Raw genomic sequence first — 24,904 nt, 5'->3', positions numbered from 1 at the left:
TTCAGGCCTGATTTTAAAGGTTTTGAATTTGTGGAGTTTTTGGCAAAAATTTATTTGTACTGTGCCCACGTCAGTTAATTATGGCTGGAAATTAAAATCATACTATTTTTATCTCCTGATATTGGCATGAAACTGTATGTAAGAACAGAAACATTAGATTTCTCCATGTCCCCTTCCCGTTCCCTACTATTCCTTCTTTCTGCTCTGATTCCCTGGTTAATTCTCACCCGACAACCAAACAAGGCCTGATGGATCTTGAGGAGGGCTGCGGCTCGGTCGCTACAGCTGCTGCCGCCATCCACATCCAGCCGCCGACGGCGAGACTGCGCCATGTGGATCGCCCTCGCCGTCCAGACCCTTTCCGTTCCAGGCCTTCTGCCGTAGTGTGCGCTTCAGATTTTCTGTAGCTGCATGATCTGAACGACAACATAGACAGAAGGTGTCTCTCCTGTCTATATTATTATGACAACATGTATTCTATACCCTTCAGAAACTGATCACAAAATAAGCTGCACACGCCATGCATGAAAGCAGCTGCAAACAAGCTTAGCTGGAGGTAAATCCTGGATTACAAAGTTTCAAGATACAGCTGCATTATTACATAGAGAATATCCATACATAGCACACAAACAGGAAGTGTTCTGGTTCTATACATACTGAAGGAGATAAAACACTTGAACTAGCCACGTAGTTTGGAACAAGAAATGAAATGTTACACGATTCTTGCATGAGTGTTGGTGAATGAAAGCAGGAGGACAAGAAGCGGTAGTATTACTCTAGATAGGTTGTACATACGGATGGCAGAAACAGTTCCGCCAAGCAGCCGCCCGGCCTTACAATCAACGCCAGAAGAAATCTCGGAATATACAGTGATCCATGGCCCAGTCAGATCTCCTGCTTGCGGCTTGGTAGCTTCCTATGGTGGCGGTGTTGCATATTGACAGCTAGCTAAGCTCTGCGGATGGCATTCCTCCATGACCGGGGATTGAATAGACTGGGATCTGTTGTATCAATGCAGCGTCAGATCACTTGGAAGGAACAACGAATTTAAATTAAAGGAATATATTTGCAACAGATTTTGGGTTGTACTACTAGTCATGCTGTTACCACTATTTATGGCGTGTGCCATTTACCAATACCTAGCAACTTGGTTAAATATACTCAGTAGCGTAGTGATCAACTAAAAGTGTACATGTGTACGTAACACATGTCTGCTATTACACACGAAAATATTGATAAACATCTTCATTTAGTTATGTATCTGCTAGCTAGCTAAAGCAGTCGATCCAGCTGAAGTAGTAGTATATATGGAAGTATGTCCTAATTTTTTACTGAAATGTGACAAATTAAAAGAGATGGAAAATGACACGTGCATACCTTGAAAACGGGCATCTAGATCTTTGTCCGGGATGCTGCTTAGACGTTGCTGGAGGCATGTAGGGAGCCTCTTTAGACTAGGACACCTGGTGATGGCAAGTCTTTGCAGAGATGAGTATGCTTGTGGTCCATTCGGTAGTGATGACAGGGTTTTGCAATCATTGATGTTGAGGTCAACCAGCGATGAGGGAAGATAGAGGACACCTGTTAAGCTATCACACCGCCATATTATTATTTTTTCTAAACATGGAAACAGAAAGTGCTCTGTCCTGGCATTGGCAGATGATGATGACACCTCTGAATATACAGGTGACGGCCCTTGATGGATCGATGGTGCTGACTGTCCCTGCTGTACCCTCCTGCTGTATATGGATGTGAGCTTAGTGCAATCAATAATTGTCAGGTTCCTCAGGGATGCAGGGAGCTTTAAGACCTCTACCATGCTTGGACAACCATATATCCCGAGAGATTCGAGACGTGGCAGGAGTTCACTCGATTGTTCTGATGTTGTTGATGGCTCCGCTGCAGGAGCTTGTGGTGCGTATCCAATCAGTTTTTCGCAGTACCAAATCATTAGGCTCCTCAAGGATACCAAGCTTTGAAACTCTTTTTCTGGCCAGTGGACAAGTGCATCACAACGAGTAAAATCCAAGTCTTGAAGCTGTACAAAATGTGCACATAGCTCAGTCGCACCCCCCGACTTAAAGCCACTTAACTCCATATCTTTTAGAGGGAAATCATTGTGATTCCCATTTACCATGACATCCACCGCAAGTTTCAAACTATGATCAGCCGCTGACAAGGTTGTTTCCGTTTCTCGACTGCTATGCAGTTTCAAGTTGGTCAGTGAAGTCATATGTCTAGCTACCAACCGGAACATCTCTTCCTCACTTCCCTCAGTGTGTAACACGGCCAGCTTTGGAGAAACCTTTTGTTGCCCTGATGATACTTTCATCTTCCCACAGCCTTCAATATACAACTTCTGAAGTTGAGGAAACATTGCGTCTTCTCTTTGAGATCCATCAACTGCATCCGAGCTCTCAAAGTTCTGCAATCTTTTCAAGCTGAGAACCTTCAACGTAGGAAATGCTGAGTGTGCCATACCATAATCTCCACCAGGTTGTGCTTCCGGGAATGCTGTCAACCCACTGCAATTGTGAATTTCAAGTTTCTCAAGCCTAGGAAATATTATGTATCCTATTTGATTTCCTTCAATTGCCCCCCATCTCTCAAAGTTGTCCAAGTCCTGCAACCAGAGTTCTTTCAACTCTGGAAATGCTGACCGTGCCATTGTACCATAGGACTGTCCGAGCAGTGTTGCTTCAGGTAACGCTGTCAACTTTGGACAGCAATTAATAGACAACTTTTCAAGCAGAGGAAATATTATGTATCCTCTTTGATTTCCTTCGATTGCCTCCCATCTCTCAAAGCTGTCCAAGTCCTCCAAGCAGAGTTCTTTCAATTCTGGAAATGCTGACCGTGCCATTATACCATAAGACTCTCCAAGGGGTGTTGCTTCAGGTACAGTTGTCAACTTTGGACACCAATTAATAGACAACTTTTCAAGCAGAGGAAATATTACCTCTTTTCCTTGTTCCTGGCGACTTAATTCCCACCATCTCTCCAAAGATTCCAGATCTTGTAGTGTAAACTCCTTCAGATTTGGAAAACTGAAGGATGTATCACAACTGAATAACCATTGCAATTTCTTACAACCAGAAAGATGGATCTCAACCACGTTTCGCAACATAGACATCCATGTCGGAAAGGTGGTTCCTCCGTATGACTCTATCCTTACAGCCTGCAGCTCATCATGAGGTTTGAGACCTTCAAGCACTCTCACATCATCCTCGCGGCCAACAGACCATTCTAATTTCAGTTCTCGGAGTTCCTCCTTCTTTCCGATGTTTGCCGCTTTCGCAGCTTCTTCTGTCACATTCTCTAGCTGAAGTAGCTCTAGTTGTCCACCCAGGTTTAACTGCCGCAACTCTCCAACATCACTGCACCCAGAGCCAGAAGGACCTGCTACAAAACACGTAAGTGTCTGCAAGGACAAGAGTTTTCCGAGATCAACTGGCATGCTCCTCAGCGGACAACCATGAGTGTAGAGGTGACGGAGGGCAGTCATATACTTTATTTGCCTTGGAAGCTCAGAAAGTTCTTTGCAGCCAGAGACGTTCAATGTTTGCAGGTTGTATAGAATGCTTATATCCTCAGGAAGTGCTTTGATACGACTACTTGAGAGATCAAGGTACCTTAGGTGATGCAGATGCTTGGATTTTAAGGGGAATGACCTTCTATTTGTACAGATCTGTAATGCCATCAAAGAGCTGTATTTCCATAATTGCTGCAATGGTTCTTGCATATGATTATCACATAGAAGTGTCTGGAAAGCCGGAGATCTTGTCAACAGAGAATCATTCAAAACAGTTTCTGGTTTTTCACAAGACAAAAATAAGTGGCGAGCTGTATCTGGAAGCCACTCAATCTGACTTGGTTGCTCAGGCATGAGAGCACATTCCTTTTCCATTGTAGACAGTGCAACATCATGCATAAGATCATGGATTTTACATGTATGTTTGGAAAAACTACCCATCTCAGGGTAATATTTGTTTATTGGAACTTTGACTTGCCTCACATCCACAAAGAATGACCTTGAGGCCAGCTCATTGAAAATTCGTTTGCCAATGGTTTCAGGACTAACTTCCTTTTGATCCTCAATAAAGCCATGTGCCATCCATAGTTGGATCAGCTTGTCCACATCAATCTCATAATCCTTCGGAAACACGGCACAAAAAGCAAAGCACTGCTTCATCTGTGATGACAAGTCATTGTAGCTGAGCTTGAGTATTGGTAAAATTCCAGATTCCTCAGTGCAAATGCTGCTTTTGCTTAACACAGCCTTCCATTCTTTGCGGGTCTTCGTCCGCAACACCGAACCTAGTGATGCTGCAGCTAAAGGAGAACCACGACATCTCTTCACAATCTGATCAACCATATTAACTAGCACGGAAGGCCTTTCTTCTTCCTTCTGCGAACCGAATGCTTTTTTCTCAATAATTTTCTTTATAAAATCATCCCCCAAAGCTGCGAGATTATAGGCCTTAACTGTACCCATTATTTTCGCGACTCCTTCATCGCGAGTAGTTGTCAAAACCGCACTACCCTTGGCACCATGTGTAAGGCAAGACTTGAGCTTTTCCCACTTATCGGGCTCTCTGTTCCAGACGTCATCCAGCACAAGGAAGTACCTGTGCCCTCTTAGTGTATCTTGAACGACATCAAGTGGGCTCTTCCTGGAAGCTGATTCAGCTATACTCTTTTTGGGAAGAAGTTCAGCTATACTTTTAGCCAGGGAATCCACATCAAAGCTGTCTGAGACACAAACCCAGAGGAGCAACTCAAAATGCTTCTGAATTTCTGGTTCATTGAAAATGAGTTGCACTAAGGTGGTCTTGCCTAGCCCCCCTACTCCAACGATGGGAACAACCGTGAGATCTGCATTGCTAGCTTGACCAAGTAGAGTATCAACAATATTCCTTGTATCCTGGTCTCTCGATCTGCTGATAATTTTGTTTGGATCAGAGATAACAGGATCCGTCTGCCGCCACTGCTTGGATGCTGACACTTGCCGCTGATATTTGAACCCAAATGCATTCATCTCAGTCACAAGGACCTCAATGGCCTGGACAACCCTGCATAGCTTCTTTCCCATTTTGTCACGGAACACAAAACGGTTGTGAGTGGGAAAGAGTTTTATTACATTGAAGCCGAGCTTGCTGTAGTGCCCATTCTTCTTAGCTTCGCGACGGAGAGCTTCGTACTTGAACTCGTCGAAGATCTCGTTCGCCTCGTAAGCCACCCTCTTGACCTCCAGGAGCCAAGCCTTGGCCCCTTCTCTGTGGGACGCTGCCTCCTCGGCGTCGGTGATGACGTCCAGGATGGCCGGCAGCTTGCGCTTGAGGATCCTGTGCTGCTCCTCCATGCCCTCCATGACCTTGTACTTGTCCAGCAGGTAGCTGGACGCCTTGTCCTTCACGATGGACAGCAGTGGCCCGACCACCATGGTGGCCACCAGCTCTGCATGCCATTGGAGTGCTCAGAGCTCGTGACGCATGCGGAACACAGGGAAACACAACTGCGGTCAAGGGTGGAGAAGAGAATGGCACAGGGAAACACAATTGCCATCTAGGGTGAAGAGAATGATAGAGCAAGCTATACGTGCAGATATGCTTTGCTTGCTGAGGAAAATGGAAAGTAAAGCTGGTGGCGTGAGCAAGCTACACGTGCAGATGCTTTGCTTTCGAGGAAAATGGAAAGTAAAAGCTATTGTGTGAGCAAAGCTACAGCTAGACGTGCTGTAGATATGCTTGTGAGGAAAATGGAATCCAATGCGAGTATCTCCCTGTCCCCCAATTTTCATCTGTGAATACTATGTTTTAAAATTTATAAGAATCCATCTAATGTGCAACTAAATGATCCATGCTAAAATAAATCCGTTGCTTGGCCAGCCAATGGAAAGCAACATATACAGGTTATGTTGGAGATTCTAAACCGAATGGGACATACTAACAACTAATCCGTTGCATGGTGAACTAGAGGAAATCAACACATACAGGTTATACTGAAGATTCTGCCCAAGATGTACGAAACCAACCTTTTGGTGATCACTATCCAAGAAAAGTATATTCTAACATTTTGGTGATCTTGTATTTGATTTGACAACACGAAACTGAAGATGCCAGCAGATTCAGGTTAAACAAAGTTGAACTCTGCTTGATTTAACTACTGTGAATCTGGGTGAGCCATTTCATGATACACTTGACACAACCTAGAAGCAACAAAATGCAGTAAGAAAAATAAACTAGACAGATGTAGATGTAACTAAACCTGAGTATGAATGCAGGTATTAAATTGGACGGGATACGAGATAGCTACCGCCGACGAATCTGCAGGAAGAGAAAGAAGGGAAAGGGGGAAACAAACCCACTGATGACGAACTCGGGGGTTGCTGACCGCGGAGCAGGGGAGGGAGGCCGGCGAGTCCGCCGACCCTGGGAATGCTCCAGTTGAACGTCAGACAGGTACTGATCGAAACGCCTCCGAGTCCTCCCGCCCGCCCGCCCGCTCGTCCTCCGGCGCGCTGCGGCGAATGCATCAGCATTGCAGGCAGCCGAGGAGGGAGGACTCCGCGATGGATCCCGACAGGAGGGGGTTGAGGAGGCTATGGAGGGAGGGTGCGAGAGTGCTGGGGCCGGATGCGGCAGCGGCGGCGCCGGCGGGCGTGCTAATGGTCAAATCCGGCAGACGCCGTCGCCGCCGTAGTCCGGTGTGGTTCAGTTCTAGCACGGGATGTTGAGAACCGAGTAGGAGTCTCGAACCGTTGGATCTCTATCGTAGGGTTGAAAATAGAAAAACATTTACTAAAATAATCCCAAGTCCCAAAATACATAGCGTACAAATTAGTCACAAGTGAAAATTCACTAAGTTGGAAAAACTTATATATAATGAAATATCAAAAAGCACAATATTAAAGAAATACATTATAAACATATGTCTTCGATGGATCTATTGATACTGATTTGAGTCTTTGTATATTCTTTTGATATACATGATCAAATTTTAAAAACATTAGTGTTTGGAAAAATTATGTAACATGTAGTCTCGCCTTAAAGCGTTGGGTTCGTGGGAGATGCTTTCGGTGCCTCAAGCGTGACCACCAGGTCAGCACATGCTGTGAGCCCCTTCATATGCATCTGTTGTCGACGACCTGGTCATCGGGAGCGTTTCTATCGTGCAAACTTTCCCGCCGCTCGTTCTCGCTCTCCGGACGCTCGTGCTCATTCTTCGGACGCACGTGCCCCTTGCCAGCGGAGCCGCTCTTAATCCGCATAGCCTCATCGTCCCTCGAACGCCCGAAGTTGGGTTGAGTTTGTGTGCCACTCGTCGCTGCCTGCAACATTGCCGCCAAGGCCCTCTCCAATGTGTCGCGAGGAGTTCAATGTCAACGCCTGTTTCGACTCTCATCTTCAGTGCTAGTTTGCCTTGATGCGCTTGGAGTTTGCTCAATTGGTTGCTAACCGCGTCAAGGAGGTGTCTCGCCCCCTTTGTGAAGAGGTGGCAACGCTCAAACTGCTGTTGACACGTGTTGGTGTTTCTTTGGAGCCAACGGAGTCATGTTCTTCTTGTGGCCAGGAGCTCCCCACCGTGCAGGCTTCGTGTCCGCTTGGCTCCGCTGAGCCGAAGTCATCGGTGGTTGAGTTCACGCCAGAGATACATGAGCTTTGTGGGGATTCTTCTGTGGTGCATGAGCTCTTGGAGTTGAGTGGTGGTGTGGTTACGCCTCTTTCCATTGGGGAAGTGAGGTCTGACTCGCACGAGATATCGGTCGTGACCTCTCCACCGAGTCAGACACTTTGCTTTGAGAAGAGTGGTGTTGCTGACGCTATGTCTCTCTCTTGTCTGAGTCCGACAGGCATGTGGTTCATATCCGTGATGGGGTTGCTAAGTCAGGACTGTTGGCAACAGTGCCTAGAGCTGTCGTTGATAGAGATGTTTTTGATTTTCTCGCCACCTTGCCTGTTGCCTACCCTGGATCCGTATTTGATTGATGGGTACCCCCAATGCCATGACCTATCTTTATCGATGCGGTGTTGGAGTGTAGTGTTTGGAGTTCGTTCCATCTTGTCGCCTCGTGATCCCTTGTGTTGGCTAGAGTAAGTGTGGCCATGTTGTTCGGGTCTTTGTTAGGCTAGGTGTCCGTGGGCTTGGCCCTATTGTTGTAGGTTTTCACTCGATTTTCTACTAAAAGTTGAGCACTTCTATTCTTAATTGATGGATGAGGCAAAGATTTTGCCTCCGTTTCAAAAAAAAAGTTAAGCTCCTAAGAGGTACTCCAGCAGATACCCTATATCGCGTTTGCGCTAAAATAACCAGCACACCGCCGTTTTGCGCCCTCCAGTAGACGCGCTAAAAATGCGCGTGATTAAAACTTTTTCTGCGTGTGCCATTTTGTGTCCTCCTACGCCCCAAAATTGACGCTTGCAGTCAATCGCGCGCTATCGATGTGGCTCACAAGCGAACACCCAACCACAGCCCAGAAACTTCCCCCGCGCCTTCAATTCCCCCTCGCCTCCGTGCATTCACCGGCAACATTTCGCCGATGGATGGGTCCTCAGCCACTCCGCCGACCCCACCATACTCGGTCCCTGCCACAGCCGGCACCGGCGCGACAGTTCCACCGCCGGCTGTGCCAAACCCTAATGCCGTCACCACCACCCGGAGCTCCCACAACAATGCCCACGTCCTATTCGTGCCTCCGCGGCCGAAATCATAGCCCGGCGCCGCGCCGCCTCTACCGCCTCCCGCGTCGAAAGGAAGGGTCGGAGCTTCCAAGCGCCCGGCCGCGACGGCGGGTGCCCAAATGCTGGTAAAGAAGGCGGCCAAAAATATCGTTTCTCGTCACCCTTCTCGACCTCCTGCACCGACTGCGAGCGCTCCACAGCAGCCACCACCGCCGTTGGTTGTGTGGAACTATCCTTTGCATTTGAACTATGTCCTAAATTTGAACTATGGTATCTAGGTTGACATTTGGAGATTTTAGAGCCATTTAGTGTTCTATTATTTTGATTTATTTGATCTTGTTGATCATTGTTGGTTGTGAAATTTATTTGGGCCGACGCTGGTGGTTGTGTGGAATTATCCTTTGCATTTGAACTATGTCATGAATTTGAACTATGGTATCTAGGTTGAGATTTGGAGATTTTAGAGCCACTTATTGTTCTATTATTTTGATTTGTTTGATCTTGCTGATCATTGTTGGTTGTGAAACATATTTGCGCCGACACCGTGCCTTGCATTTTAGCGTCTCAGGTGGGGGAGCATTTTCTGCTTATTGTCTTGCGCTGCGTTTTAGCGCCTTCGATGAAGGACAAGCGGACGTCGCACGCTAAAAAAAAAGGATCCAACGCGTTGCAAAGCCATTTTAGCGCGCGGCGATATAGCGCGCCTTTGTTAGAGTTGCTCTAAGCGATTTCCTTTGGGAGAGGCAATACTAGAATTTATGTCTCACATTTTCTCCAAGCTTTAACAAATATATACGACTCGGTTTCGCGTGGGAATATGAGGGGAATCCTACGGATAAATATTATGTTTGTTTGTTTTTTTTTGAATGTAAACCACACTTTATTAAGCAAAGCAAGCCCGCCTCATTAAAAATCTTCCAGTCTCCTTCGGTACCCTGGAAGGAAAAGAGTGCGTCTGAAAACTTGCCCGCAATCAGCACAGAGTATGGTTACAAAATACAGTCCCGTGCAACAGCCGCCGATACGCAGATCGGGATTGCACCACATAAAATACCAAAATCACCAGATTTGCCTAACTTAGCAAGACCATGCGCAACATGGTTACTACTTCTACTGATCTTCCTAATCTCTAGCATCGGATTTGTCCGCAGCAGATCCTTGATCTCTAAATAAATACTCCATGATGGTGAGCGATCAAAGCTCTCCGAGGTGATGGTCTGAACAACTCTTTGGCAGTCTGTCTCCAGGATTCCTGGAAGGCGATGTGTTGTTGACGTCAGAAACCCACCGGCGGGCAGTGACTGGCCAACACCGTAGAGCCGGGAACAACTTAGGGCTGCGGCTGGCCCCAGTCCCTCAGAGCGACGGCCCGCAAAGCCTCCTGGTCGCGCGCCGATGCAAGCCGCAAGGGCGTGCCACCCGACCTATACCCGGTCAGGAAGGTGTGGATGATGCCTCGCTTAGTTTCCTGCAGGGCACACACGTACACGTTAAATACGAGCCTCGATCGGCTCTCAGGTTGTCCTGTGAATCGGCTCATGGAGCCGATTCACCCATGATTCGTCCAAGGTGGCCGAATATATGGTGGTCCTGCTTGATCAAGATAAAGCGTATGAGATCCACGACGATCTGGGGTTTTCACCGCATAATCGGATCATCCTACTCACGATTGGGCCTCGCGCTCACGCACGGTGATCGTAAGCCAGCCCTAGACAAGGCCTAAAAACCAACACTAGGTTGATCCTCGGAACGTCCTGTCTAGGGGCAGCAAACTACACCCTACATGCCGCTGGATCCTCCAACCCTTTGTAAGGCCTAACTATTGCGGATATTAAACTAATCCTTGATGAATCAAGGAGCGACCGTAACGGATCAGATCTCGCTAAACGATGATCAAGCGGGGTGCCGTCCCCGCACCCATGATGAGGTACAAGGACGGCTAGATGCGCAAGGGTTGCACTACGAGAGCATATGATACTAAGAACAATGCTAACCCTAACGCATCTATGATAACTACGTTGCTCGCCATCAAAAAGGCTTCAGCACGAGCAACGCATGAACACCTAGGCAGGCTCGTGCTGCCTAGATCGCGAGATGCGATCTAGGCAGCATGGTGCTTACCGGAGGAACCCTCGAGACGAAGGAGTTGGCGATGCGCCGAGATTGGTTTGTGTTGAACGTTGGTTGTTGTTTATTCCATAAACCCTAGATACATATTTATAGTCCAGGGGACTTTCTAATGTGGGCGTGCACCAAACCGTGCACGAGATAAACTCTAACTTCTACACTAAGATGCGATCTAATATGTTACAGATACACGGGCGGTTTAGCCCAACTTGGTATAAAAGGCCGATTCACGTATCCCTTCTAAATGTATATCTTCACATCCATCTCGATCGCGGCCCACCTCTGACTTGGCCAAATTCTGGTGATAACACATGCCCCCCTGGTTTTGGAAATGACATTTCCAAAATCATTACGCTTTTCTTTCGTAGGGTCATGTCGTGGCGAGGCGTCGCAGTTTTTCCCCGAGGGGTCCTCTATGATGACGTCTTGCCTCCTCGCCTTCTCTCGCACGACTTGACGGTTCGGCACCACGTCCTCGGGAACTGCTTAGGCATTACCATATACCCCCTTTTACTCGGCCACTTCCTGTAGCTCTCGTCCTCATCCTCCCGGCACTAGCACTTCCAAAGAAAAAACCCTCCTGTGCCACCATGTCCTCCTCTTCGTCGGATCTTTCTGCGCAGTCCTCCCCCTCCCGCGAGCCGACGCCGGAGTGGAACCTGGAGAAAGCCCATGCGGCCAACATTCGCCGCGCCATCGAGGCCGGGGATGAGCCAAGCCACGACTTCTCCACCTGGTCAGAGGACGACCAGTCCCTGACCGACGGGGAGAGCGACCTCCGCTTCCTTGCCAATGAGGAAGCGGTGGAGGAAAGCGACGACGACCACCTTCCACGGGACGGGGCCCCTCCTCCGAAGAGGAGGGGCAGGAGGAGGAGGAAGAGGATGACAGCTCCTCCGACGAGCCGCCGGCCAAGCGCCACTGCCCCTGGCCCGGCAATCTCGGTGATTTCGACGACGACGACGACGACGCCGATGAAGAAGATGAGGACAACGAAGGTCCTGCCGGCGGTCGCTACGACAGCGACGATGAGCCGGGCTGGGAGCAGCGCGGCGACGACGGCGATGATGGCGACGATGACAAGGGCAGCAACGGCCCCTAGATAGGATTTTAGCCTAGGGCCGGCGGTAGTAGACGGGCAATGTAGCCCCTAGGATCTTCTTTTGAGAGCAATCAGCTCTTTATGTAAGAACTCTAGTTGATCAATGGAGAATTTCCCCAACTCGATCTTGTCGTCCTTCTTCATGGTAATTTAGCCGATCGCCCTTTATACCGAGCCTGCCGACTGCCAATCCGGTCGGTGCTTAAGGAGCCGATGGCAATGCATCGGACTCTCATGGCAAACTCGAGGTGGATCCGTCCGGACCTCCACCCTCAGGACGAGCCGCAATCATGCAAATCCTAGATCCTGGAAATGCAAATTCAACTGCACGGAATACTGGATCTTAGCGGCATTCTCATCTTCCGGATCTTCTTTGCCACTGTCCTTGTAATGCTTCATCTCTTTGTGGTCACACCTGGTCCAGAGTCCGTCAGCGATTGTTGCTTCTTCCCATTACCTCCGGCCATTCCCTTCGCAATAATTCACCCCCTCTCGACGAGTTACGATGCAGAGCAAGCCGATTTCAACCAAATCGGCTCCATAGAACAAGGAACCTTAAGGGCGAGCTGCCCCCCGAGCCTTAGTCCAGGCGAGGATAAAAGCAGACCAGCCGATTGAGCCACCATTGGTTTCCTGACTGTATCGCTGTGTTAGGTTCAAGGAGCCAGCACCTGACAGATTCTGGAAAGGTCAGCCGCTCCCTTGAACCAAGGAACCTCAATGTAGTGGCCTTTCAGCCCCTCTTAATTCCATTCTCGTGTCTTGCAACATCAGATCGGCTCATCGCTTCCAGCGAACTAATGTAACTCCTGGTGAACATGTTGGGAAACGCCCTAACATCCTCCGCAGCAAATCGCCTCGTCATGGTTGGGGGACTCGAGTCTTTCCTTCAAGGACTTCCAACTCTCTCTGCGAGCCCCTAAGTTGTAATGCAGCAACCAACCGATTGTAATCAAATCGGCTTTTGAGGGCAGCGAACCTCCAGGGCGAGTTGCCCCCCGAGCTCCTTTGGTTCAATGCAAGAGCTTCTGGTGAGAATGCTGATGAAATCGTTACCCTGGCCACACCCGAGGGGGGATCCTACAGCCAATCGGTTGGTCATCGGGCTTATATTTGCAACCGTTGTACTCCTTGAGTCAATGTCTGCACATTGGCTGTGCTCAAAATTTTTGGAATTTTTACGGCCGATTTTATGTTATCGGCCCCCATGCTTGATACTACTATTTCATATCCTCGTGTATCATCCAGAATGTGTGCCCCCCGAGCCGATTCTGTCAAGAATTGATGGTATCGGCTCTTTAGGTAGTCCCTGTTGGGCCAAATGTTGATCCCAGGCAGAATAGATGGTGAGGATAATTTTGGCCGATTGCTGGAATCGGCCTCCACGTTGCTTGCTTGGTGAAGGTTTTGTAATGTCCCTTCATAAATTTTTTTGGGGGGCCGATCACAGGGATCAGCCTTGTCATCTCTGTCCATCGATGTTGTTCTTGCTACACGGTCAGTCCGGTGGATAAAACCAGCCTCACCCCGTTCCTTGTTACATCGATGCGTTCGCGATCGTCCAGATTGATGCCCGAGAGTGGCTCTTGGCCTGATGTCTCCCAAATGTCCATGCCGGCTGTCGAAATCTCAGCTGAGTCATCTGCGTGGACGACTTCCACTTCATCTCCATCCCACTGTATTAGGCATTGATGCATCGTGGATGGAATGCAACAATTGGCGTGGATCCAATCTCTTCCCAGCGATACAGACATAGGTACTCTTGCTGTCGACGATAAAGAACGTCGTAGGGACAGTTTTCCTTCCTACGGTCAGATCCACATTCAGAACACCTTGCGCGTCAGATGCTTGGCCGTTGAAATCGCTCAGTGTTACGTTGGTCTTGATAAGATCTGAGCTGGAGCGTCCCAACCGACGCAGCATGGAGTATGGCATAATGTTAACTGCCGCCCCGGTGTCCACCAACATCTTATTGACAAGCTGCCCATTGATGTAACCTCGTAAGTACAGGGCCTTCAGGTGCCTGTAGCTTCTTTCTCGCGGCTTCTCGAAGATGACCGGCCGTGGGCCGCAGTCCAATTGCGCCACAGGTGCTTCACATAACCTTGGAGCGCTAAACTCCGCAGGAAGGATGAAGACCATGTTCGTGCCAGCCGATGTTTCATCATCGGCTTTCCTCTGCTAAGGCGCCACTCTTTTCTTTGTGGCCGACCTTCTTCATCCAGGGTTTGCTGAATTTTGGCGGCCGGGTCAGGCCGTGCCTTCCTCGGCGCGTGCGAGATATAACCTTTCGGCTTCTTCCAACGCACGTAGTCGCTGAACTCTTCGTTTTTGGGAGCGGCTGAGCCCGTCGGGACACCATCTTGGCCGATGATACTTATCCTCTTCATCATCGTCCTCTAGTTCCTCGTGATCTTCCATCCGGACGGACTCGGCGTGCTTGCCCCAAGGCGGGAGAGGCCCTAGACGCTCGAACACGGACACCTTAGCCGTACCCTTCCCCTTTTGTTTACATTCGGGCAATTGCCGATTGTTGGCAATCGGCTCATTCCGGAATCCCAGCGGTGTCTAAAGAAGGGGCGAGTCCCAATGCCTATCCACGTTGTCCGGTTCCTCGGACCTCCCTGCGGCGCGACGTTCATACCCGTCGTCGTGGTCGTTGTTACGACGATATCTCCCGCCTACATCGGACCGATGATTTCTTTGGTCATCTTCACCGTGGCGACGTCGGTCATATGGCTGATCATATTTGCTGAGGAGATGCTCGGGTAATGGGTGTGGATGCCGTATGCTTCTCACCTCCTCCTTGGCCGGGTACCGTTTATGGTCGTCTTGGGGCCGGTCACGTGGAACGGCCTCCTCCTTCTCCTTGCCACGAGAGTGGCTGCTCTCTGTTTTGTCCGCGTCATGGCGAATCACGAACCCTGCCATATTGGCATCGAAAGAGAACCCTGGTTCTCTTATGGAGTGGCTGAGATCGACCGTGTCGATACCAGGCAACGGACGCGTGTCTCCATCGCGCTTGATGCCGTGCGAACGGGTCTTGTGGAAAGAGCCGATTAGGTCGGCTTCGAGGACGGCTTTGACCTCGTCATACTTCTTCTTGAGCTCGCCATTGAGCTCCTCATAGGTAACAGGAGTTTCTTCAGCCATCTCTGATGTAGATGGCGAGGTGGTTGTCGTTGAAGATGGTCCCACCGGGCGTGCCAGAATGTGTTGACGTCAGAAACCCACCGGCGGGCAGTGACTGGCCAACACCGTAGAGCCGGGAACAACTTAGGGCTGCGGCTGGCCCCAGTCCCTCAGAGCGACGGCCCGCAAAGCCTCCCGGTCGCGCGCCGATGCAAGCCGCAAGGGCGTGCCACCCGACCTATACCCGGTCGGGAAGGTGTGGATGATGCCTCGCTTAGTTTCCTGCGGGGCACACACGTACACGTTAAATACGAGCCTCGATCGGCTCTCGGGTTGTCTGTGAATCGGCTCATGGAGCCGATTCACCCATGATTCGTCCAAGGTGGCCGAATATATGGTGGTCCTGCTTGATCAAGATAAAGCGTATGAGATCCACGACGATCTGGGGTTTTCACCGCATAATCGGATCATCCTACTCACGATTGGGCCTCGCGCTCACGCACGGTGATCATAAGCCAGCCCTAGACAAGGCCTAAAAACCAACACTAGGTTGATCCTCGGAACGTCCTGTCTAGGGGCAGCAAACTACACCCTACATGCCGCTGGATCCTCCAACCCTTTGTAAGGCCTAACTATTGCAGATATTAAACTAATCCTTGATGAATCAAGGAGCGACCGTAACGGATCAGATCTGCTAAACGATGATCAAGCGGGGTGCCGTCCCTGCACCCATGATGAGGTACAAGGACGGCTAGATGCGCAAGGGTTGCACTACGAGAGCATATGATACTAAGAACAATGCTAACCCTAACGCATCTATGATAACTACGTTGCTCGCCATCAAAAAGGCTTCAGCACGAGCAACGCATGAACACCTAGGCAGGCTCGTGCTTTGCCTAGATCGCGAGATGCGATCTAGGCAGCATGGTGCTTACCGGAGGAACCCTCGAGACGAAGGAGTTGGCGATGCGCCGAGATTGGTTTGTGTTGAACGTTGGTTGTTGTTTATTCCATAAACCCTAGATACATATTTATAGTCCAGGGGACTTTCTAATGTGGGCGTGCACCAAACCGTGCACGAGATAAACTCTAACTTCTACACTAAGATGCGATCTAATATGTTACAGATACACGGACGGTTTAGCCCAACTTGGTATAAAAGGCCGATTCACGTATCCCTTCTAAATGTATATCTTCACATCCATCTCGATCGCGGCCCACCTCTGACTTGGCCAAATTCTGGTGATAACATGTGTATGAAGGACTTGATGCAGCCCTTCCAAGCACGCTTTAGCTTCAGCCTCCTCGGCACTTTCACAGTAAGGATGAAACTTCCAAATTGACCGTATGACAGATCCTTGGTCATCGCGGATGACCGCTCCAGAACCTGCTCTCTTGGACACATCATCCCAACCCGCATCGACGCATACCGAAACAGCACCCGCCGGCGGAGGTAGCCATTTAGAAACATCAACATGAGAACTCACCAAACTCTGGCTCGGGTACAGAAGGCCTTTTCCTTTGGAGCTGCCCAGGGTCACGTTGGCATCCTTGAACGAAGACAGATAGTTCTGTAGAAAGGGTATCGAAACAGACACCGAAGCTTTGCTGTCCCCATGTACAATGTTGTTCCTATGATGCCAAGCTCTCCAGAATAAAAACATCAGCTTCACCCTCATCTTAGGGGCCGCGTTGGTAATCATAATTAGAAGCCATTCCTTACCAGATTTGCAGAATTCAGACTCCGGCGGTAAAGTCCAAACACTCCGCATACCATGTCGTAACGCCTTAGCAAGTGTGCACTCAACCAGAGCATGATGCGTGTCTTCTTCCGCTGATCCATAAACAGAGCATGTTGGTCTAGTTGTGCTAATTCTGCGATGGACATTCTCTAGAACTGCAAGCGTATTTGTGGCAGCCCTCCAACCAAAGACACGAATTTTCTGCGGGACATTTGCTTTCCAAATACTATCCCAAACAGGTCGATCACCCAAAGGATCAGAGCTAGATTGGCCTGATGCGAGGTGATTTAAACACGGCTGCAAACCCAATCGATATGCTGATCTGACTGTAAAAAGTCCATTGTTTTCCATATTCCAGGCAATAAAATCGTCCGTGGGCCGCTGTGTGAGCTTGATTGCAAGAATCGCTTCTGCGTCATGTGGGTAGAAATATTTTTGGATTACATCTCCTCTCCAGGTTCTCGTCACTGGGTCTATGAGGTCTGAAACCCATCTCAACCTATTCTCCTTCTTCTTACCTGATACTTTTAGTGAGTCAGCTCTCGGAAGCCAATTGTCCCTCCAAATGTGGACTTGGGACCCTGTACCGATCCTCCAGATGGCACCCTTTTTCAGAAGCTCTAATCCATGTACAACACCCTGCCATGACGGTGAAGGGTTACGAATAAACGCAGTGTCTAATAAATTCCCATTTGGAAAGTATCTGGCTTTAAGAAATCTTGCACATAAACTATCCGGTTTTTCAATGAGTCTCCAAGCTTGGCGAGCTAGAAGGGCCTGATTAAAAAGGTGGAAATCACGGAACCCCATCCCTCCGTGTGCTTTAGGTCGCGTAACTTTCTCCCACGACATCCAATGTAAATGCCTCCTATTATGCTCATCGCCCCACCAGAAGTTTCTGACAATTTGATTGAGCTCCTCAATAGGGCCACTAGGAAATCTGAACACCCCCATAGCATATGTGGGAAGTGATTGGAGAATTGCCTTTACCAAAATTTCTTTAGCGCCGCTGGACATATATTTTTCAATCCAATCACTAGCACGTTTCACAAATTTCTCCTTGATCGGTTGAAATTATGTATGTTTGTTGATCTAATGTTTCATTAATTGTTGCTGTCACAGAAACCTGAGATTACATACTTCAGTACTTTGCAGCCGTGTGATCTCTATCGCACGACTGAAAACCAGAAAATAAACACTGAAATTAAAATGTTAAAAAGGCGGGCACTCAAGGGTGCCTACTGCCTAGACCGATCATGCTAGGCGTATTATTAAGCTATAAGCGTGGCTAGCGGTTTTTTTTGTACCTTGTTTGAATATACAAGAAGAATTTGTGCGGGCAAATATGAGAGAATTTCTAGAGATGGGGGGATTCTATGTACTTTGTTCGCTTCATGTTTCAACGGTTTGTCTGAGAACAACCCATGAAGCCAGCGGTCAACAAATACTACTGGGAATGAAGGCATGGAGCTAATTCAGAGAATCTGAAAGTTTTCTTTAGATTACACTCAAAAACAATATTTTGACGCGGTCAACAAATGCCAGTGGGAATGAAGTCTTCTGCCTCGTTTCACAAAAGAAAAAAACCACAGGATTAGACTTGGTTTAGTGGTGCTATGCTCATTGGCATCAACTAGGCGCGTGGGTAACTTTGTAAATTTGCTAGGTCAGTGTACAAACTTTGCTTGTTATATGCATCCAACCAATATGATATCTCTTGCAACAACGATGATGAACACAAGAAACTTAGCGCCACTTCTTTTCAGCTTGTACCAACCTCGAGGCCACAAACGGCTGCTTTGGCAGCCCAGAGTTTATACGGGGCTTTGAAAGTTGATGAAGAGCAAAATCCAGTGCTCATTTTCTTCTGATACGCGAGCAAACCCACGCACTTCTGACGGCATCTCCTTCATACTCCGGCTGAACCACGGCATCGCCACCATTCAGTTGCCGACGGCGAGACAGCGGGACGTTGATGAGCCGATTGGCCCACTGTCCGTGGCCTTCTGCCCATGCTTCTGCCTGCCCGGTGCCGGTGACCCCTTCATCCGGCCACAGTGAACTTATTTATATACAGTACATACAGTACAATCTGTAGCTGCAGGATCTGAAGGACAACATATAGAGATAGTGTCTCCCCTGTCTATGCTCTGACTTCTGAGATCACATATAACTTTTCCCCTTGGGAAAATAATCACAATACTAGCTAGCTGCAAGGCTGCAGGTAAATCCTGGAGCACAAAGTCCAAGATGCAGTACATAGATATTACACAGACAAGAGTGTTACTTACATGCTTGCTCTAACTGAAACGTGCTGAAGGAGATACATGAAGATCACAATTACATATGCCGAGTCACAGGCAAGTTTTCCATATCACAGGCATGGCGTAACTTGCCATGTCACTGGTAACAACCAACACAAAGAGACGCCTCAAGTATCACATAATGAATACAGGTAAATTGAAAGCAGGAAGATACACAATACACATACTTTGATCCAGACATGATTTTTACTGTCGCTAGGTTGTGTGTCCGGATTGCGGAAGCAGTTATGTCAAGGAGCCGCGCACAATCAGCACTGGAAGAAAGCACCGAATTTAGTGGCTAATGGCCCATGTATATATAATCAGATGTCTTGCTGCTCGAAGGAACAAATAGATAGCTCGCTAATCTCTGCGAATGGCATTCCTCCATGTCTTGGGCTTCAGAAGACTAGGCTCTGTTCACAAATGATGCAACCGGAAAGTTGTAAGTGTGCGTGTAGCGGCAGCCTGATGACTTGAAGGAACAAAGAATTTACGTAAAAGGAATATTTGCAACAAAGTTTGGGTTGTAGTACTACTGTACTAGTCATGCTGTAACCACTACGTTTGGCAAGTGCCATTTACCAATACCTACTTGGTTAAATATACTCAGTAGCGTAGTGATCAACTAGAAGTGTACATGTGTACGTAACACATGTCTGCTGTTACACACAAAAATATTGATAAACATCTTCATTTAGTTATGTATCTAGCTAGCTGGCTAAAGTAGTCAATCCAGCTGAAGTAGTAGTATATCTGGAAGTACGTCTTAATTTTGTTACTGAAATGCGACAAATTAAAAGAGACGGAAACTGGAACGTGCATACCTTGAAAACGTGCATCTAGATCTTTGTCCGGGATGCTGCTTAGACGTTGCTGCAGGCATGTAGGGAGCCTCTTTAGACTAGGACACTCCATGATGAAAAGGCTTTGCAGAGATGAGTATGCTTGTGGTCCATTCGGTAGGGATGACAGGGTTTTGCAATCATTGATGTGGAGGCGAACCAGCGATGGGGGAAGATAGAGGACACCTGCTAAGCTAGCACACTGCCCTATGTCTATTTTTTCTAAACAGGGAAACAGAAAGTGCTCTGCCCTGGCTTCGGCTGATGATGATGACACCTCTGAATATACATGTGACGGCCCTTGAAGAATCAATGGTGCTGACTGTCCCTGTAGCCTCCTGCTGTATATGTACTCGAGCTTAGTGCAATCACTAATTACCAGTTCCTCAGGGATGCAGGGAGCTTGAAGACCTCTAACATGCTTGGACAACCAAATATAAAGAGAGATTCGAGACGTGGCAGGAGTTCACTCGAGGGTTCTGGTGTTGTTGATGGCTCCGTTGCAGGAGCTTGTGGTGCGTATCCAATCAGTTTTTCGCAGTAATAAATTATTAGGCTCCTCAAGGATACCAAGCTTTGAAACTCTTTCTCTGGCCAGTGGACAAGTGCATCACACCTAGTAAAATCCAAGTGTTGAAGCTGTACAAAATGTGCACATAGCTCAGCCGCACCCCCCGACTTAAAGCCCCTTAACTCCATATCTTTTAGAGGGAAATCATTGTGATTCCCTTTTACCATGGCATCCACCACAAGTTTCAAACTATGGTCAGCCGCTGACAGGGTTGTTTCCGTTTCTCCACTGCTCTGCAGTCTCAAGTTGGTCAGTGAAGTCATATGTCTAGCTACCAACAGGAACATCTCTTCCTCACTTCCCTCAGTGTGTAACACGGACAGCTTTGGAGAAACCTTTTGTTGCCCTGATGATACTTTCATCTTCCCACAGTTTTCAACATACAGCTCCTGAAGTTGAGGAAACATTGCGTCTTCTGTTTGCGATCCATCAACTGCGTCCGAGCTCTCAAAGTTCTGCAATTTTTTTAAGCTGAGAACCTTCAATGCAGGAAATGCTGAGTGTGCCATACCATAATCTCCACCAGGCTGTACTTCCGGGAATGCTGTCAACACACTGCAACTGTGAATTTCAAGTTTCTCAAGCCTATTAAATATTATGTATCCCCTTTGATTTCCTTCGATTGCCTCCCATCTCTCAAAGCTGTCCAAGTCACCCAAGCAGAGTTCTTTCAATTCTGGAAATGCTGACCGTGCCATTGTACCACAAGACTCTCCAAGGAGTGTTCCTTCAGGTAACATTGTCAATTTTGGACAGCGTTTAATCGACAACTTTTCAAGCTGAGGAAATATTACCTCTTTTCCTTGTTCCTGGTGACTTAATTCCCACCATCTCTCCAAAGAATCCAGATCCTCTAGTGTAAACTCCTTCAAATTTGGAAAAGTGAAGGATGTACCACAACTGAATAACCATTGCAGTTTGCTACAACCAGAAAGATGGATCTCAACCACGTTTCGCAACATAGACGTCCAAGTCGGAAAGGTGGTTCCTCCGTATGACTCTATCCTTACAGCCTGCAGCCCATCATGAGGTTTGAGACCCTCAAGCACTCTCCCATCATCCTCACAACCAACAGTCCATTTTAATTTTAGTTCTCGGAGTTCCTCCTTCTTTCCGATGTTTGCCGCTTTCGCAGCTTCTTCTGTCACATTCTCTAGCTGAAGTAGCTCAAGCTGTCCACCAAGGTTTAACTGCTGCAACTCTCCAACATCAGCCAGAAGGACCTGCTACAAAACACGTAAGTGTCTGCAAGGACAAGAGTTTTCCGAGGCCAACTGGCATGCTCCTCATCTGCGGACAACCATGAGTGTAGAGGTGACGAAGGGCAGTCATATACTTCATTTGCCTTGGAAGCTCAAAAAGTTGTTCACAGCCAGACACGTTCAATGTTTGCAGGTTGTATAGAATGCTTATATCCTCAGGAAGTGCTTTGATACAACTTCTTGAGAGATCAAGGTACCTTAGGTGATGCAGATGCTTGGATTTTAAGGGGAATGACCTTCTGTTTGTACAGATCTGTAATGCCATCAAAGAGCTGTATTTCGATAATTGCTGCAATGGTTCTTGCATACAATTATCACACAGAAGTGTCTGGAAAGCTGGAGATCTTGTTAACAGAGAATCATTCAAAATAGTTTCTGGTCTTTCACAAGACAAAAGCAAGTGGCGAGCTGTATCTGGAAGCCACTCAATCTGACTTGGTTGCTCAGGCATGAGAGCACACTCTTTTTTCCATTGTAGACAGTGCTACATCATGCATAAGATCATGGATTTTACATGTATGTTTGGAATAACTACCCATCCAGGGGGAATATTTGTTTATTGGAACTTTGACTTGCTTCACATCCACAAAGAATGACCTTGAGGCCAGCTCATTGAAAATTCGTTTGCCAATGGTTTCAGGACTAACTTCCTTTTGATCCTCAATAAAGCCATGTGCCATCCATAGTTGGATCAGCTTGTCCACATCAATCTCATAATCCTTCGGAAACACGGCACAAAAAGCAAAGCACTGCTTCGTCTGCGATGACAAGTCATTGTAGCTGAGCTTGAGTATTGGTAAAATTCCAGATTCCTCGGTGCAAATGCTGCATCTGCTTAACACAGCCTTCCATTCTTTGCTGGTCTTCGTCCGCAACACCGAACCTAGTGATGCTGCAGCCAAAGGAGAACCACGGCATCTCTTCACAATCTGATCAACCATATTAACTAGCACGGAAGGCCTTTCTTCTTCCTTCTGCAAACTGAATGCTTTTGTCTCGACAATTTCCTTTATAAAATTATCCCCCAAAGCTGCAAGATTATATGCCTTAACTGTACCCATTATTTTCGCGACTCCTTCGTCACGAGTAGTTGTCAAAACCGCACTACCCTTAGCACCATGTGAAAGGCAAGACTTGAGCTTTTCCCACTTATTGGGCTCTCTGTTCCAGACGTCATCCAGCACAAGGAGGTACATGTGCCCTCTTAGTGCTTCTTGAAGGATATCCAGTGGGCTCTTCTTGGAAGCTGATTCAGCTATACTCTTTTTGGGAAGACGTTCAGCTATACTTTTAGCCAGGGAATCCACATCAAAGCTGTCTGAGACACAAACCCAGAGGAGCAACTCAAAATGCTTCTGAATTTCTGGTTCATTGAAAATGAGTTGCGCTAAGGTGGTCTTACCTAGCCCCCCTACTCCAACGATGGGAACAACCGTGAGATCTGCATTGCTAGCTTGGCCAAGTAGAGTACCAGCAATATTCCTTGTATCTTGGTCCCTAGATCTCCTGATGATTTTCTTTGGATCAAAGAAAACGTGATCCGTCTGCCTCCACTGCTTGGATGCTGGCACTTGCTGCTGATATTTAAACCCAAATGCATTCATCTCAGTCACAAGGACCTCAATGGCCTGCAAAACCCTGCATAGCTTCTTTCCCATTTTTTCACGGAATGCAAAACGGTTGTGAGTGGGAAAAAGCTTTATTACATCGAAGCCAAGCTTGCTGTAGTGCCCATTCTTCTTGGCTTCGCAGCGCAGCGCCTCGTACTTGAACTCGTCGAAGATCTCATTCGCCTGGTAAGCCACCCTCTTGACCTCCTCGAGCCAAGCCTTGGCCCCATCCCTGTGGGATGCCTCCTGCTCAGCATCGTTGATGACGTCCAGGATGGCCCGCAGCTTGCGCTTAAGGACCCTGTGCTGCTCCTCCATGCCCTCCATCACTTTGTACTGGTCCAGCAGGTAGCTGGACGCCTTGTCCTTGACGATGGACAGCAGTGGCCCGACCACCATGGTGGCCACCAGCTCCGCCATTGGAATGCTTAGAGCTTGCAACACACGCGGAACACAGGGAAGCACAATCGCATTCTAGGGGAGAAGAGAATGGTGTGAGCAAGATGGATGTGCATACGGCTACGGAGGAAATGGAATCCAATGCATGTATTGAATTTTTGGGTGGATGTGTTTGGTCGGTTGCATCGATTACCACAAGAGTATTAACTTATGGTTGTACATAATAAGATAACACTGCTTTCTCTCCATTGTGCGAGCTGCACATGCACGGCCAAGCCGTGTGGGGGGATGTGCTTTCGTCTTTAGCAAGATAACACTACTTCGTATGAGCAGAACTTGATCTGAATCTCTTCGGCAGCGTAATTAGCACTGGGCTCGTATTTTCTTTAGACAAAAGTTGAACCTAATTAAGAAATAAACTACTCACTCCAGCTAGCAGTGGCTCAGCATAGGGCACTGTTTCTTGGTTGGCGTATACTAATAGGGACAGCTAACTGGTGAAATACATTAGTGCTCATGTGGGCGCAACTATGCGGAATCACGGGGACCCAAGCTCTATTAATCTTTTAGTCTGATACTACAGAGTTTTTGTGGGGATTAGTCACTATAAAACCAGTCAAAGGCTCAACGACCATTTGGCTGTCGGCACAGCCCCCAGGTGGGTCTGCTGTTTGCTCTGGCAGGTTCTGTGCCGACGGCATTAATTTTTTTCATTTTTTTTTTGAAAATTTCAAATTAGTTGAATTGTTAATTGCACAAGGGACATCTTTAACTCAAAGCATGCTTAATCTCAAGTCAAATTACTCACTCGTAGTTAAAGTTCCAAGTTGATCAACCATCCTCAGACTATTATCCCTTGGGCAATCATGATGTTACATGTCTTTATTTTTTGAATTCTAAACAACTATCGTCAATGCATAAGTAATAGTAAATCTTGTAACAATAAAATAAAATTATCTTTTATCAAAATCTAAAAGCTCAAAAAAGTTATATTTCCTTTTTGATTTTGAGGAATGGACTACACAATCCTCCATAGCTTCTTTCCCATTCTTTGACGGCGGTTGTGGCTGGGAAGAAGAATTTTATTACATCGAAGCCAAGTTCGCTATAGTGCCCATTCTTCTTGGCTT

At 47.7% G+C, this 24,904-nt stretch overlaps 1 pseudogene; it reads right to left on the bottom strand.

Moving 5' to 3' along the window:
* Window positions 1-573: 573 nt before the first annotated feature.
* LOC124667538 lies at window positions 574-23,795 on the bottom strand (annotated as a pseudogene).
* Window positions 23,796-24,904: the final 1,109 nt, after the last annotated feature.

Source organism: Lolium rigidum, chromosome 6 (assembly GCF_022539505.1).
Source record: "Lolium rigidum isolate FL_2022 chromosome 6, APGP_CSIRO_Lrig_0.1, whole genome shotgun sequence".
Classification (NCBI taxonomy): Eukaryota; Viridiplantae; Streptophyta; class Magnoliopsida; order Poales; family Poaceae; genus Lolium; species Lolium rigidum.
This window is presented reverse-complemented; position numbering and strand designations above follow the sequence as displayed.